At 39.1% G+C, this 16,724-nt stretch overlaps 1 protein-coding gene across 3 annotated transcripts in view; it reads left to right on the top strand.

Moving 5' to 3' along the window:
* Positions 1-1,554: 1,554 nt before the first annotated feature.
* Positions 1,555-16,724, top strand: part of Elovl7 (ELOVL fatty acid elongase 7) — a 68,839-nt gene continuing 53,669 nt past the window's right edge. The window contains exon 1 of one of the 3 annotated variants that reach the window (XM_046456361.2): positions 1,555-1,689. The gene's annotated coding sequence lies outside the window, so the exon portion shown is untranslated. Of the gene's footprint in view, positions 1,690-9,887; positions 9,935-16,724 lie in introns of those variants that run through there. The other 2 variants (XM_058583134.1, XM_046456362.2) reach the window with 2 other exon arrangements.

The raw sequence follows: 16,724 nt of genomic DNA, 5'->3' as shown, positions 1-16,724 counted from the left end.
TGGTTATTCATTAATGTCATGAATTGTCATTCACAACTAGAATAAATGTTCAGTCCCTGAGAATAGGGAATGTTTTTTGTTTCTTTTGTTGTCTGTTGAATCATCAGATCCTGGAATATAGCAGCACTCAAATATTTGCTGAATGAATCTATTGAACCTTCTGCATATTTAAAATATCATATAGATAGATGTAGACCACAGGCAAGTGTAATTAAATAATTGTCTTTAATTCCCAAAGGATTCTCCAAATCTACTTAATGATCTATTTGCAATAGGATAGAGAAGTTTATCCAAAAGGAAGGATAAACTTTTTTAAACAGTTTCTTTGGCTTTAGGATTCTCTGAAATTTGAGCTTTCATGATTTTTGGCTTTCCTTTCAATGGCTACTAAGTGAGCCCTAAAAGTTTTAAATAAAACATTAAAACCTTATTCATGAGGAAAATGTGTTTCTGTCCCATTGATTGTTAATCTCCCTACCCACCATCCTAATTGTCCTGAATCTTTTTAAAAATCCTGATTACATGTTGAGAATTCACAGGACAACCCGATAGCCCATCTTAGTGAGATGCTTGGATCAGGACAGCGACTCTCAGGTTATTTGGGGGGTTTCTGGGTGACTGATCAATTCTAGCTCTTGTTTTTGCCTTTTCAGCAAGCACTTTGTCTAGACTTCTATTTGCCCTTCCCAGCCATTGACAATGATGCCATGATTCCAATCCTAACAACTGTTAACACGTTCATAACCAGACTCAAGATAAAAATAAATCTTTTAAAACTTACTTACCAGGCAAGTGAGATTTAAAAATAAATAAATAAAGTGCATATACATGGGTCTAACATTCCCTCTCCACTCTGCTTCCCAATCCAACAGCGGATAAGGAGAAAAGAGTATGTGAGACTGTTTTTGGAAGCAGTTGCTGTTACTAAAAAACAAACAAACAAAAAAAGCTACTATATACAATCTGCTCTTCATTGCTCTAATACACCTCTCTACCCTCAAATATTTGCAGAAATTCACTAGTTTCTTAATAATAAGCAGGGGATGAAGCTGGCCCAAATCAGGCCTGTTTATTTTTTTTTGGGGGGGGGGGGGGGTAGCGGTGGATCCTTGGTCTGGCTTCCATTTTAGATGTGAACCAAAATTCTGAATTTCAACTAGAGCTCCCCATTCTTCCTCTGCCTCCAGACTCTCCCTTGGGCAAATTTTTCCTCATTTCAGATTTTCCTACAACACATTCCCAGACGAGTCATGCATGACGACAGTTTTCACACCATTTATGTTCAGCCTTGGGATGACCCTAGGTGATGGCATTTGTACTCAGGAAGAAATGGAATTAGTACAAAGACCAGAAGCGGTCAGGAGTTCCCGGTCGGTCCTGGCTCTGCGCATCCGGCGCGTGGGGAACTGGGGAGTCTAGAGCCGCAAGCCTCAGCGGCGGCTCCCAGGACAGCCAACCGGCTCCTCCCTCCCGCCCCTCCGCCCGCACCTGGTGGCGGTGGCGGCGGCAGCCGGAGGGCGGGCGAGGGGCGGCGCTGCGCCGCGTGACGCGGCGGGGTGGGAGCACGGGCAGGTGACACCCGGAGGCCTCCTCCCTCTTATAGCCCAGTCGGCGGCCCGGGCAGCAGGGGCCGCTGTGAGGAGCTCCGCGCTCTAGCCGCCGCCCGCCGCCGCCCTCGCTCCCGGCACGGTGAGTGCGGGGCTGTGGGAGCAGAGGGCTGGGGCTAAACTTTTCTGGGGCGCGAAGAATAGCTTCGGGAGAAGGAAGGAGCCGTGGGGAAAGATGCTGGGAGCAGCCGATGGAGGAATTTAGGCACAGCGCACGGGGAGTGGGAGCCGGGTTCGGGGCGCTCGGGGCGCCCGGCCAGGCCCTCTTTGGGCTTGGGGAGGCTCTTCCGAAGTTCTTTCCTTACAGCCTGCGCTTGCGGAGGCCGAAGGACCTTGGCCAGAGCGCGGCGCCGCCGCGCTCACCTGAGCCTTTCTGGGTAGTCCCCTGTCGTCCAGCATCCCAAAGGGAAGGTCGCGGTCAGGGAGTGCGCGGCGGAGCGGAGCTGGGACTGTGGGTCCCACGCTGCTAAGCCCTGCTGTGCCGGGAGGGAGGGACCGAGGTGCTCGAGGGTGGGACTAGGAGAGACGAGGATCTTCTCGACCTTGGCGGCCGAGGTCACTTTTCCGGTTTTGGGATCTGGCCTCAGCCATCCCCCAAAAAATCCCCGCGCCCATTTCTTTCTGCTTCCTTCCCCTCTTGGGCGCTTTTGTGTTCTCGCGGCCGGAATGAACTCTGGGCGCTGCTCTTGGAAAGGGGCGCTGTTTCTTTGGCTCCCGGAGCAGCATCCTGTCCCAGTGGCTGCTGCTGGCCAGGGAGGGAGGATGAGTGCAGAGCTGTGGAACAGGTCGTTCGGGAGATGGAAGAAGAAAGCCCGTCTTTTTATCATTGGAGGTGTCGTTGGTTGGGAAATGGGTCTTTCCCTCTCATTAACCAGTCAGCGCTGATTCAAACTTACCGGATGCGGAGAGAGCGCCTTTTGGACCTCCCTGGGGAATGCGAAACAGGAAAGATCGGGGTTCTGTCCCTATCTAGCTCCCTGTATGGTTGGGCAAACAGATCCCACACCAACTGGGGAATAGTTTTAGCGATCGGAGTTCCTCGCTACTGTTGTTTCCCTTCTGGGTGAGAATGCCCCTCGGAAAGCATTTTCACTTAACCCTGCGCTTTCAGGTTACCCTTATCACACCCCTCCCCTTTATTGCTTAATTGCTCTAAAGGAGTCATCCATACAGTGGGTGCTTCCGCCTTACCGCACACTTGCTTATTAATTCCCTTAATTTGTAGCTTCTGCTCCTACAGAAATTGTTCTCCCCAAGGTCACCGAGGACTAAATAAAATCCACCCCCACTCCATAGCAGACATTTATCAAGTGCTTGTGTGCCCTGCACTGATCTAAGTAGGAGCATTAATGCTGTTATCTTCAACTGTCCTGTAAATTATATGATATTGTTCTCATTTTGTTAATGAGGAAATTGAGGGGCAAAGAGTCTACACCTATAACAGCAGTAGTGACTCCAGCTTTTTTTCCTTCTTGTATGCCTTTGCATTGGCTTAGGCCCACTCACTCTAGTTCTCTCTCTCTCTCTCTCTCTCTCTCTCTCTCTCTCTCTCTCTCTCTCTCTCTCTCTCCCCCCTCTCTCCTGAGACTTGAATCCAGGGCCTGGAGCTTATTACTAAGTGTGCACTATTCCACAGAACTACATTCCTAGCCCCCTTTTCTTAAAATATACATTTCATGAAACTTCACTTTCTGTCACTTCTACTTATTCACAGGATTCAAGTGCTTCTGGTGTGTCTTCTTCCGTTTTAGAGCAGTAACTCTTGGTGTGTATTTGGACTTGCCCTGCTTCTCCCCAGAGCTTCTCTAGAGGATGATTTATGTCAGCCCCACCATTATCCTAGTCACCTAGGTGCAAAACTGAGCAGTCCTGTCTCATGTCACCTCCTCCTAATCATGAAATTACATTTATTCAGCTTTATATGGTCACTTCTAGCTTTCAGCAGTCTCAACCTCCATCCCCATTCCATCCTTTCCTCACCAGATTCCCTCTTACCCATCCCGAATACTCGTTTATCACTTACTATATACCAGTTTCTACTATGGTCATCTTCTTTGGTAGGTGTTCCCTTTTCACAAGAAGATCATAAACAACTAAGGACATTACATCTTCGGATCTTACACCTTGTAGTTACTTGATAAATATTTGTAGAATCTGATACAATATGAATTCAGGTTGCATAGTTGGAGATAATGATGGTAGAAATTAAGCCTGGTTTTATAGGATGATAAAGAGCTAGCATTGGTAGACATGGGGGGAGATTTCAGACAGTGTAAAGGAAGGGGAAAGACACCTATGTGACCAGCATTGCTACAGCTGGCACCCAATTATCCTAACTAAATATTATAATTAGAGGTGCCATGAAGTAGGACCAAATAGCATGGAACCAGGAAGCTTTTCTTAAAAAAACAAAATATAAAACTAAATATGAAACCACAGTATTTTTTTTAATAAAATACTTTTTATTGAAGAATATAGCACAAGCATAAAAGTGCATAAAACACAAATGAGCAAGTTAACTTGATAGCAGTAAAATGCCCTTTTGTGGAAGAAGATATTATAGTTGGGTGAAGCTGCAGTCAGGTCAAATCTTTTCACAAAGCTTGTGTTAGATGATGTAGGGCTGAACTAAGCTCAAGAAGCATTGCCAAGAAAGAATTGGCTATTTGAGGGGAAGTTTGAGGTGGGGAGTAAAAAGACTACACAGTGGTGCAAAAATGGTGAGACTGGGGAGACAAGAAGAGACTTCCAACCTGCTGAGCATAATTCTGCCACCAGGAATAACATGCCTTTTTGCTTTTGTCTGTCTCTCTTTTTCCTATCAATGTTTTTGTACATTATATTCCATATACAATTTTAGTATTCTGTGTTTTCATGTGACACATAGACAACATTTTTCATCTTCATCTTACATAATTTTTGACTCTTATTATTGCATTATATTCCAGTAATTATAATTTTCTTTACTTAACCAATACTCCATTGTTGGACAGGTAGATTAGCAAGAAATTATAAACAACCTAAATTATGGTAATTCTTATCTTTGAAGATATATCATTTTATTAATTGGGGGTTGCTTCTTTAAAGTAGTGTTCCAGAAGTGGACTTGCTTTGTCAACAAGTGTGGCATATTTTATGGTTCTTAATATACATTGTCAGATTTTTGAAAGTAATTACAAAAAGTAGGTTGGATACATTGTACCTACCTTTCCTCTCTAGGAAATAATTCAGTTCAATATGAATAGTACTTTTTTTGTGTGTTGGTTTCCTAGGGCTGCTGTAACAAAGAACCACAAAAATGGGTGGCTTGAAACAACAGAAATTTATTGTCTTACAGTTCTGGAGGCTCTAAGGCTAAATTCAGAATGTCCTCATTGTTGATTCCTTCCAGGAGCTCTGCGGGAGAATCTGTTCCATGCCTTTCTCAAGCTTCTGGTACAACAGCAGTCCTTGGTGTGTAGAGGCCATTAATCCCTGCCTCTGTCTTCACATGGCTCTGTGCTTTCATGTAGCCATCTTCTTGTAATTACAATGATTATAGTGGATTCAGGGTTCACCCAATTCCAGTCTGACCTCATCTTTAACTAATTGCATCCGCGAAGACTCTATTTCCAATTAATACTGTCACATTCTGAGGACTCCATCATAATTTTTTGGGGGGGACATAATTCAAGCTGTAATATGATAGCTTGTGGAACGCAGTGGAATGTGCATTAAAGCAAGTCCCTATCCTTAATAATTTCTGGTTAAGTTGAGAATGTAGAACTTTTCCTGACTTAATTGTTTATTCTCCGTGATTTGCCTCTTGGGCAAACATCAGTTTTAGGCTAGGGAAGGCTGATAATTGACCAAATAATTTTAGAACCATTGTAAATGTGATAGAATATAAAACTGAGAAATTACTTGGAATTTTAATAATGCAAATCATATAGTATGTAAAAACATGTGATAAAAATACATTTTTAGAGAGAAATATATGTTTCTGTGATTCATTCATTTTAAAAAATATATTTATTTTGGCTGTAGTTGGATACAATACCTTCATTTTATTTATTTATTTTTATGTGGTTCTGAGGATCGAACCCAGCACCCTGCACACTGAGCCGCAACCCCAGCCATGTGATTTATTCATTTTTGACCATTCAAAAGTTGTGGAAAAGTTGAAAACTCATGTAAATTGGGCAGTTTATAAGACTGGTCTTTTTAAAAAAAAAAACACACAAAATTTTCCATTACTCTCTTTAACAGATTTAGATATATTTAAAGCATATATTTTTACGTTGGCAAGTAAATTATCATTTCTGTAAATGATAGAAGTAGGCATAGCATCTTACATTCTGGAGAAGTAGCCACTCAGGCTATAAACACTCAGTAGCACAGTTTCTGATCATTTGTAATACAAGACAAAATTTAAGAGTTTCAGAAGTTGCACACTCAAATATTTGAGCGTCAGCTTTGTGTCAAATACAGAGGCTGGCAGGTTTGTGAATTAGAGGGAGGCAAACAATTACAGAATAGAGTAATAGACTGTATTGTGGTATACACAGACAGGGCACTGGGGAGGCAGAACAGAGGCAGGCAGAACAGGTAGCTTCCCTGAGCTTCAAGGAGGAAGAGTAGGGAGTTGGGTAGCTGAGAAATGAGGTGAGGAACAGGAAATAATTCCAGGCAGAGAATACAGGCATGATCAGAGAATCAGAAATATCTCACTGTGACTACGGAAGAGGGTGTGAGATGGAGTTGCCTAGGCATGCAAGGCCAGGTGTACTGAGAACCTTGTTTGACCTACTAAAGATTTTGGATTTTATCTTTAAGTCTGTGGGGGAAGCATTGGAGACTTATAAAGGAAGGGACCATTTAAGATGTGTATTTTTACACATCTGGTGTTTGCCGCTTTATCTTTGTGAAACCTCTTTCAGTACAGGCTCTATCTCATTTCTCTATCTGATCTGGAAAGGACAGCAACCTTCATTGTTCATTTAGATATCTTGTTTAAGCATGTGAATTTTGGAATAGAAAATAAACTGTCCTTTATGTGTATAGGATGCTTAAGTCTACATTTAAATTTTAAATCTCTTATTGACTATTAGCAGGTGGAAATTTTTGGCATTTTTTAAGGCACCAGTAACAGTTGCAGTGAAGCCCTTTACCTGCATTCTCTCATGAACAGTCTGAAGTCAGCAAGGTTGGCACCACAGTCCTCCTCACCCATCTGGGGACAGAAAGGAGGAAAAATTAGGAAGGGTGCTTGGGCTACACTGGGAGAAGCACACAGCCAGAACTTTAGTCCAGGTCTAATTATGAGGTTTGAGCTCTTCTGACTCTGGATATTAACTCTGTGGGTTGATATAAGAGTGCACATAGGAGGTGCTAGAGCTGTAATCTTGTATGATAGTTTTGTAAGGAAATAAGAGCAATCATAAAAATAAACCTGACTTAGACTTTTTAGGATCAGTGGTAGTAATGTAAAATCTAGAAAATCTGTCTAATAATCTTTAACCTAAACATAGTCCCTGGTTCTACTTCCTTTCTGTTACAAGTTTCTGTGGTTTATTCTAAGAGCATTTATGATTTGTTTGTTTGTTAGAGTTAAATGACATAATAAGCACAGAACAAAAATAAAGGGTGCCTGCTACTTAAGGGTGACTTATTTTAAGTCTGTCCAGGAGCTTTTCAGCCCCATGTCTTACCTGTCTTTATGGTGCCTTCTTTAGGCAGACTGTTGCTGGGCCCAGTGGACCAAAAAGTTTAATATCTAGGAAAAAACCTAAAAAACAAGTGTTGACCTCACATTTTAATCCCTCTGCTGCTTAACAATTAAATAAAGGCACATGAGGATACCTTCATCTTTCATCTTCTAACAGGTGTGAGTTTAACTTGAAAGAAGGAAAGTAGAAATGACTTTCTTAGGAATTCAAAGGCCAAGTACTGATTATTCAGAGTGGGTTCCTGAGCAAATGTGGAATGGAATTTTTAAAATCAAGTTGTGAGAACCCCTATTTCTTGTTCCAAGAAAAAAAATGAAATATAACATTAAATGTTTAATAAAATATTTAACAATAAATGTAGTACATGTGGCCGGGCATGGTGGTGCATGCCTACATACGAAAGTTTGAAGCCAGCCAAAGCAACTTAGCAAAGCCCTAAGCATAAAGGGCTGGGATATGGCTCAGTAGTAAAGAGCCTCTGGGTTCAATCTCTAATACCCCCCGCCAAAGTAGTACAAGTTTAATTGCTAGTTCTATAGGTAAAAAAATAGTTCAATGTTGGCAATTTGCATGTGGTTTGTCCTAATCATAACACAGTCCTATAACCAATTGAGCTGATGATACTATACTATTCATTTTCTCATAAAGCAGAGAGGGTGGTACCCAGGCATTATTAACACTGGCTTCTAGTAGCCTTCACTCTGCCCCAGCTAGGTGATTATTGCAAACCTGTTGGTGCCAGTTGTGCTTGTTATTGTGATAATTTAGATAAGTTGTATAAAGTTATGAAACTTAAGTACAAGAGGAAAGAGTATTATTGTTTCTGTGAAAGGCAAGTTGAATTTTTTGAAAAGTTGCCATAAACGTGAGTCACAAAAAAGTAGTTGAGAAAACTGTAATAAGATCAGAAAGAATATTATAAAAACTTGAAAGATAATATCCTGAACTTGCCTTACAAGTTTGATTTTTGTTTTGTTTTTGATATTATGTTTGGGTCCACTTAGAAAATTAATACTGGAAATCATAAAAAATAAAGTATTGGTGTGATTTATACCAGAAAAATATTGGCAACAAGCTCTTCCTTGAACATACTTAGAACTACTTTGGAAAACTGGGGAATTAATGCATATTTGTATATTTTAAGGTAAAAAAATGTTTATGGCATGTAAATATTTTTTTTTTATTTTTCACTATGAACTTTTTTTTTTGTAGACAACCAACAGAACCAGTCTGCTCTTAGTCTGACTGTAGTTGTTTATGGTTTAATACAGTAAGTAGCCAGAACCTTTGCTTCTGGAGTCAGTCTGTGTACCTACAGCAATAAAGACAAAGCTAAACTTTGCCACTGAGGATGTAATTCTGTAATTCACCTAAGTAAATATAGTTTTTCTTTGTTTAGCACACCATGATCATGGTCCACAATGAACTCTTACTTCTTATTTTAAATTGGGTTTTTGGAATCTATATAACATTTAAATTCATTTTAATAATATAAGCCAATATGTAGAACTTGTAGCTGGTTCCTACCTGCCTTAAATAGCTTACATAAAAATTGGAAGCAAAATATGTACTATAGCATTAGCCAGAGTCTATTAAACTTGATAAATTTCGTAGTGCTGTTAAGCTGACAAGTTGAATTGGGCAGGGTAGCACTAATTCAACTTTTTAATAATAATTATGAAAGCATAGTCATTCTTTTATAAAGCATTAATAAGTTAATGAACGAAGATTAAATTTACGAGAAAATAAGTACATTTGATTATAATACTATATACTCAGCACTGGCAATATAACAGACATTATGCTAAATTCTACATGTGCCTTATCTCTTTTAGTCTTCACAAAAGCCCTCTAAGAAGGAGGATAGTATTCCCTTTTTATAAACAAGGAAATCTGGGGTTCAGTCCTACTAGGGCATGTCTCAGAATTATCCCATTCAAGAGGCTAAGAAGTAATAAGAAGTAAAGCCTTTGCTAGGACATGAGCATATATACAATTTTTAAAAGAAATCCTGAAGTGTTTTGAGCTGCAAAGGACCTTAGAGGTCATTTAGGCCAACTTCTTTTACAAGTGAGGACATGGCGGCTCAAAAAGGTCAAGTCATCTGGCCAAGGCCACAGGTCTTGTTGGCACCCTGGGTCCCAGGTGGATCTGAGGTGCTTTTCTAACATGGGATCTTTTTCTCCTTGTTAACCTTAATTCTGAATACAACTTTATACCTATGAATTTACACTAAATTATTCCATGGTATCCTTGTCTACAAGCAGCAGCATTTACTACTCCTATAGACTTTACTGTAGAATATGGGCAGGCAAAGATTCTGCTTCCCTGGTAGGAAAGGAAGCTAAGGCAATGCAGTGTGTGATGTGTCTCCCCTCCTGAGGCTCACATGTTATCAGACTTAATCCTGAACCAAGACTGAAAGGGTTATAGAGGAAAAAAAAACGTGTTATTTTATCAAAAAGGATTAAGCTGTCCAGCCCAAGCCATGGGCTTTCTCCTCATCTAACACTCCTCTTTTATTTTTCTCATGTTTGTCCTTAGTTCCGAGTTCATCCCCTTTTGATGACTGCCCAAGTATCTCATGGAGTATCATTTGTGAGATTGGATAGGGGTAAGGTCAGTAGATAATTAATGATCCTTGATTTGCTGTTCACTTCCTAAAAACATTTGTCAACCCCAACCTTTGGTCTTTAGCATTTCATCAGTGGACAGATCAAGGGTGGGTTGCTAGCTATCTCCTTCACAACAGGCGAGTGTCACTACTCCATCCTTATAGCAACCCTGTACGATGTGTGCTCTCAACTTAGTTTTAGAGACCAAAATCTGAGGCTCCAAGGAATTTAAATTATTTTTTTTTACATTGTCATCTGAGTGGCAGTGGGCAGACCAGTCAGACAGGTATTCTGACTATAATACATCCTAGTATTTATTACATGTGGCCTTAAAGTCTATTTTCTCATCTTTAGAAAAAAAAATGTTGGAAGGTTTATGTGCTTATGAAGTAGAAGACTATAAAGTTTGTATATGATCATCTGTAATTTACATTCCATTTTTTTTCCAAAAAGACTTGAATGCTCACAATAAATAATATTAAGATCCAATCATAAAAGGGCGGAGGGGAACCTAAGTCATGCAGTTGTGATAGATGGAGCACCACATTTTAACTGTTAGCTGGGAGCTCATATTGAAAAGTTCCCCACAGCTCTAATGGTTTGGTTTTTGCTTGATTCTTTTCCCTTGATATCTAGTAAAAGAAATTTATCAATATGCTTTTATAAAAGGGATCTTGAATTGCTTTTTGAATAACATTTTCAATAACAGTTTTGTCAAGGTACAAAGATATTCTTCAAATGAATATTAATGTTGTTTTGTTTAGTTTTTGATACTGGAGATCAAACCTAGGACCTCATGAATGCTGGGCAAGTGCTACATCACTGAGCCCCAGCACAAAATTGTTTTTTGACCACTGACTTAAGATGATAATGAAGGTAAATTTTGGAAAGAATTACAACAAAATCTCTAACACTATGTTAATAAGGTCTAGGTTCTCCTAATGATGCATAAGCACAACTCTAGCACTATATAGAGCAGAGTCTCTTTAACATAAAGTTGGTTTGTAGATGGACTTGAGAAGATCCATAAATTCTCTAAACATCAAATTTGTCTATTCATGTAATCTCTGAGATGGTATCCCATGGTACTATAGTCTCAAGGTTTAAATGCCATTGACTTAAGAAAGGCATGAAATAATATATGTAAACTGATTAATGAAATTGAACTTACTATGAACACATAAAATAATAAGCTTTAATGTTAATGTTGAAATTGGGCAGATAATGATGACATGAACCAACTGTGTAGACTTTATCCATGTTAAAGGGCACAATTAGCACAAACAACTTGAAAAAAGTGTCTCCTGTAGTATGCATGGTAGCTTTGTTTTCTGTTGTTCAGTTTTCTAAGGAAGAAAGGTTTCTGTTTTTTAAGTGTTAAATCAGTATTTACTAGCTATTGTTCAAAACACTGTAGATATAAAAATCCAAAAATCATCTCTATATTTCATGCCCACAACCAAATTAGCAGCCATCATGTCAGCTATGTCTGCAAAATATTTCCTGAATTCATCTACTTCAATAAGCTCCTAATCCCACTGACTTCCTATAATCAATTATCTACCAAGCAACCAAGTTAATTTTTAAAAACATAAGTCAGATCATGTGACTGTTGTGCTTAAAAGCCTCTGATAAGAGTTTCAGTTTTGCAAGCAAAGAGTTCCAGAGATGATGGATGGTAGTGATGGTCACACAAAAATATGATTATATTTCTACCACTGAACTGTACCCTTAAAAATGATTGATAATTGTAAACTCAAAGTTATGTGTCTGTTAGTACAATTTTAAAATTTGAAAACTAGTGATTCTCAAAAAAAAAAAAAAAAAAAAGCTTTTTGTACTAGAATAAAACCTAGACTACACAGCTGAGGTCAGAAGACACTGCATGCCCATCTCTCAGAACCATCCTGTCACTCTTCTTATGCTCTTTTTTGTGTTCCTCTGATGCACTGTTTGTTCGGGAGACTTGGCCTTTGCTGTTGTCTCCCTGAAGACCACAAGCCCTCCCATCTTCTTCAGTGTCCTCCTCCTTTCTGACCAGCCTCTGCTATGTTAGTCCTCTTCCTTGGTTGCCCCTTCACATCTCTGTCATGTTGCATTTTCTTCATAATTTTTTCCACTAGGTCTCTTGTTTGTGTGTGTATCTTTGCTTACCTGTGTGTTTTCCTATAAAAATATAAACCCCACAATAACAGGGATTTTGCTATATCCCTAGGGTCAAGAAGGGTGCTTGGCACATAGTAGGCTTCAAATATTTGTTGAATAAGCAGAGACATGGTCCCTTTCCCTAAGGACTTTACAGTTCCTGATACTCAGTGCCTGTAGCCTTGAGCTGTGCTTGTGAGCAAGGACTTTAAAACCCTCTTGGCTGGCCCTCACAAAGAACAGGCAACTAGTTTTGCTCAAAATAAAGTGATGTAGTGAGGAGGAGGAAAGAATGATGTTCAGGGCAAAGAATCAACACACATTTATTATTTCCTCCCATGCAAGGATGGAGAGAAACTTTTCCTTTCTTCTCTCTCCCTACCTATCCATAAGAAATACAAGAGAAAACTAATCTATAGCTATATATCAGTAGCTGGGCATGAACCCTTCCTAAATCATGCATCAGATGAATATACTGTAAGATATCATGTATCACATTCCCAGAAACGCCTGATTCCTCTGGACCATCTGCTCTTAGAGAACCCATTATGAGCACTCAGTAGTATGAGTCAATAGAGCTGCCTTGCCAAAATGAGACTAGAATCTTACCAGCCTTTCCATCACTCCAGAATCATCTTCCCCAGCCTGCCTTTCTCCAGTGACAGTTGAAACTCACCCTTTATATCCTGCTGCTACCCCACAGATAGTTTTTGTGGACATCTGGGCTTTTGTGTTCATGTTTTCATTAATATTTTTCATAGTTCATAGAAATAGAAGAATTTATAGATAGAGGTTTACTATGCTTGACATGAAAAAAAATCATACTTCCAGGTACTGATTATTTTCTGGGTATAATAGATGATAATTTTTAAAATATAGAAAATATAACAAAAAAATTCTAAAAATTTATGAGAGAGCATGTTGCCCACAATCCTATCAACTAGAATTGATAGTTCCATACATATTGGAAAATTGCTATGTAGTGTTGTGTAGGCATTTTTGAAAAGGCTGTTGAATTTTTTCTTTCTTTCTTCCTTCCTTCCTTCCTTCCTTTCTTTCTCTCTTTCTCTCTTTCTGTGCTGGGGATTGAACCCAAGGCCTCATGCATGCAAGGCAAGACTCTACTGACTAAGCTGTATCCCCAGTCTCACTATGGGTACCCTGACTAGTCTCAAACTCATGGGTGCTCAAGTGATCCTCCCCACCTTAGCTCCCCCTCCCTGATGCATCTGGGATTATTGGCATTGTCACCACGCTCACTGGCCCCTCAAGTTTTTCTTAAGAATTAAAATTGAGAAATAATTTAGATGAAGTTTAAGAACCATCTCCTAGTATGTTTTGGTTTTTTTTTTCCCCTAGAAAAACAAAACAAAACAAAAATCCTTTATAACAAAGTATTTTCAACATGGAAATTTTATGTTTTTTTTTTTAAACATTTTAAAATGTTGGAAATGTCTAAGCATTTGGGAAATTACAATGGTATAATGAACTGGATGTAACTACCATCCAGATCATGGCTAATCTTGCTGTATCTGTAATTATTTCAGTATAGCTCTAAAAGATAAGGACTTAAAAAAATACAATGTCATCCTCACACCTAAGAAGTTAAAATAATCCCCAAATTTCGTCAATATTCAATCAACATGAACATTTAAAGAATAAACATTGTTCAGGTTATGAATAAAAGGGCAATAGTGTAAAATTATTGGCTAATGAGATGATGTGAAGTCTACTTTAAAAATTTATAGGATGAATAATCACAGAGAAAAGAGAAACAGTAGAAGAAATTTACTTAGATAAATTTACGTAGATAAATATGAATGTGTTATTAGGTAATGTATCAGTTTATATTTTATTAACTTTGGTATTTCTTTATTCTCAATGTTTATATTTAAAATGCAGCATCAACCTACTTCTGCATTACTTTTTAAAAATCTTTTATATTTTGGGGATTGGTACAGGGAAGAAGTGTGAACTGGGTACATAAAAGTCAGTAGTTTATGACGTTCTCTTAAGGTCCCATACTATGATATATTTAATATCATTTTTTTCTATAGCTACAAATACCTCTCCTGAAATAGAGTGAAAATGAAATAATATTAGGCATATGTTTTCTTAAATTAATAAAGCAGAGCTAGTCTATTTGTTCTTAGGGTTTCAACAATATAATTTTTTTGATCTTAAAGGTAGTGTTAAATTTTAAAGGAAAAATGCAAAATCCTCAAAGTCTCTGAATAATTTATTCCTATTATAATTCATATAGGGTATACCAAGGAGAATTCAGGGAACAACAAGAAACTTTACTTAGCTAGAAGACCTGTTTATCAGGAATCTGAAGGGCACAGGTAAGGGGTAAAAGGAGTCAAGTTAATGTAGCCTATGATCAGGAATTCCAGTTTGGTTCAAGACTCCATTACAGAAGGCTGGATAGTTCTGAAAAGAGCAAGAACTTGGTCAGAGATGCTTTGAGCTGGGTGATTCAGATTGCTAGCTTGTCACACTGTTAGTGGAAGGAAACTAGGGGTGTAAATGGGGGAAGTTGCCCCCTTGGTGCAGCACAGAGCCTAGAAAGGGGTGTGCCTGTGGATGGAATGGAATGGGATGGTGGAAGATGGATGTGATTGAAAGTCAGGAGCCAACGTTTGGAGCTGGGAACATGGGAGGATGGTGGGTTACAATAGGTCTCAAGGAAACTTGGTCAGAGGAGTGTTTCGGTTGAGATTCTAGACATCCCTTTGTTTCTATTCCTTGTGAATCATTGCAGCTCGAGTGATCAAATTACGTGCTCATGTGTAGAATTTGAGACTTAACCACAGTGGCCACTTCTGGGCAATTCTTTTATGATGGAGCCTTTAAAGGTCTAGAAATTGTTGAGATATTTCAAACACCATATCGCTGAGACTTGCAATAGTGTATAAAGCAGAATAAATATTTCATAAATATTTCATATTTCTTGCTTGCCCATTTGCACTCCCCGCAATAACCCTGGGAGAAAATCCATAGCATATGAGTATCTTCTGTAAAATCATCTAAAAGAGAATGTCTTTCTGTGTTTACCTAGAAAGACATTTGCAAATATTTGCCATGATCACTTTTAAAGGGCAATCATTATTTTAATCTTATGTTAACTGCAGTTTCTCTTTGTTGATGTTGAGCTTTTGTCTGAAGGGTTCATTGTTGGAGAGGCCTATACTGAGGAAGGTTAAACTAAACTACATCTTATGCAGATAAATTGTGGAGGGAAATGTGTGTTCCTAAGTTGTTGTTTCTGGCAACATAAAAAGTGATGGGATTTGAGTGAAGTTGTCAGGATTTGCTGATAGATTTGATGTCAGGGTGAGAGAAGGAGGCTCTCTCCGATCCTCAAAAGAATTACATGTCTGAGCAAACTGGCCAGAATCCTCTATGTCCATTGCCATATTCAGATCCAACTCTTCCTTTTCACTTCCATGGAAAAAATGAAATAAAACTCTGCTTTCTTGAATAAAACTCTCACTCTTGGGCTTTGCTCCCTCTTAACCCTCTGTCATTCTGCTTCCTGCCCACATGTGTTGTGGACATCTCTCCATTCCCAGGCCTGCTAGTGCTTTGGGAGACTTCAAAATCCTTTAAGACACCACTTTGTGAGCAGCCTTAAATAAAGTTCCTTAAATAAAGTCTTGTATGATCTGACTTTCACAACCTATGTGGCACTGTACCCACCTGCTTTGGTGGCCTTTCTCTAGGCCTTATCACCTGAAAGTGTGCCAAGAATGTATAATGAGCCCTAATGTCCCATCTTTAAGCCACAGCCTCTGGCTTTAGCTTTTATACCCCGCCCCTCTCCACTTTCTCAGTGATCTTTGCTTTCCCTTGAACTTTTTATCTTTATTAGTCTCACTTCCATGCCTATCTGGCAAAGCTATGACTCCAAATTAATCCTACAGTCATCCTTTGCATGTATACCCGGAAGTGGAACTGTTTGTGGAAAACTGGGTAAAGAGGTGAATTGATTAATTCACGGTTTCTAGTCTTCATAAACTTTGACCAACATTATTTAATTAGCTCACTCAGTGACTCTCAACCTTGGCTGCACAATAGAATCCTCTAGGCACTTAAAAAAAAAAAAATCCTACTGCCCAGGCCAATTAGATCTGAAATTATGAGGATAGGACTCAATCTTCAGTATTTCTTCATGATCTTCACTGACTCTAATATGCAACCAGGATTGAGAACCACTATTTGAAAGTTGTCTTTGAGGAATTTTTATTTTCCGTTTCTCTCAGAAGCTATCTTTTCTTTCACTACTCTCTAAAAATCACCTATCTAACCCCAGTTTATAACCTCAGCAATTGATCTCACCTTCTTCTTGGCTAGAAAAATGGAAGCTTTTGTTGGTGAATCCCCTTTACTTTTTTTTGTCTCCAACTAATTATCTATGCATTTAATTTAGGCCCAGATTGTCCCAGACTTTGTGCTACGCATTAGGCATAGAATGGTGCACAGGACAAATACAGTCAATGCCCTCCTGGCTCTTGCAGTGAGTTCAATGCCCTCCTGGCTGCCCACAGCCAGGTCAATTAGGTAATTACACCACAGGTGAGTGCTGCTAAAGCTTTCAGGAAGGGCCACAGTTCAGACTTGGGGAAGAAATCCTACTCCCTTAACTA

The sequence above is a fragment of the Marmota monax genome, unplaced genomic scaffold (genome assembly GCF_021218885.2).
Source record: "Marmota monax isolate L192 unplaced genomic scaffold, Marmota_monax_Labrador192_F-V1.1 WCK01_AAM20220418_F8-fsc00037, whole genome shotgun sequence".
Taxonomy (NCBI): domain Eukaryota; kingdom Metazoa; phylum Chordata; class Mammalia; order Rodentia; family Sciuridae; genus Marmota; species Marmota monax.
Note: the sequence above shows the minus strand (reverse complement) of the source record. Positions and strands in the feature narration are given on the sequence as shown.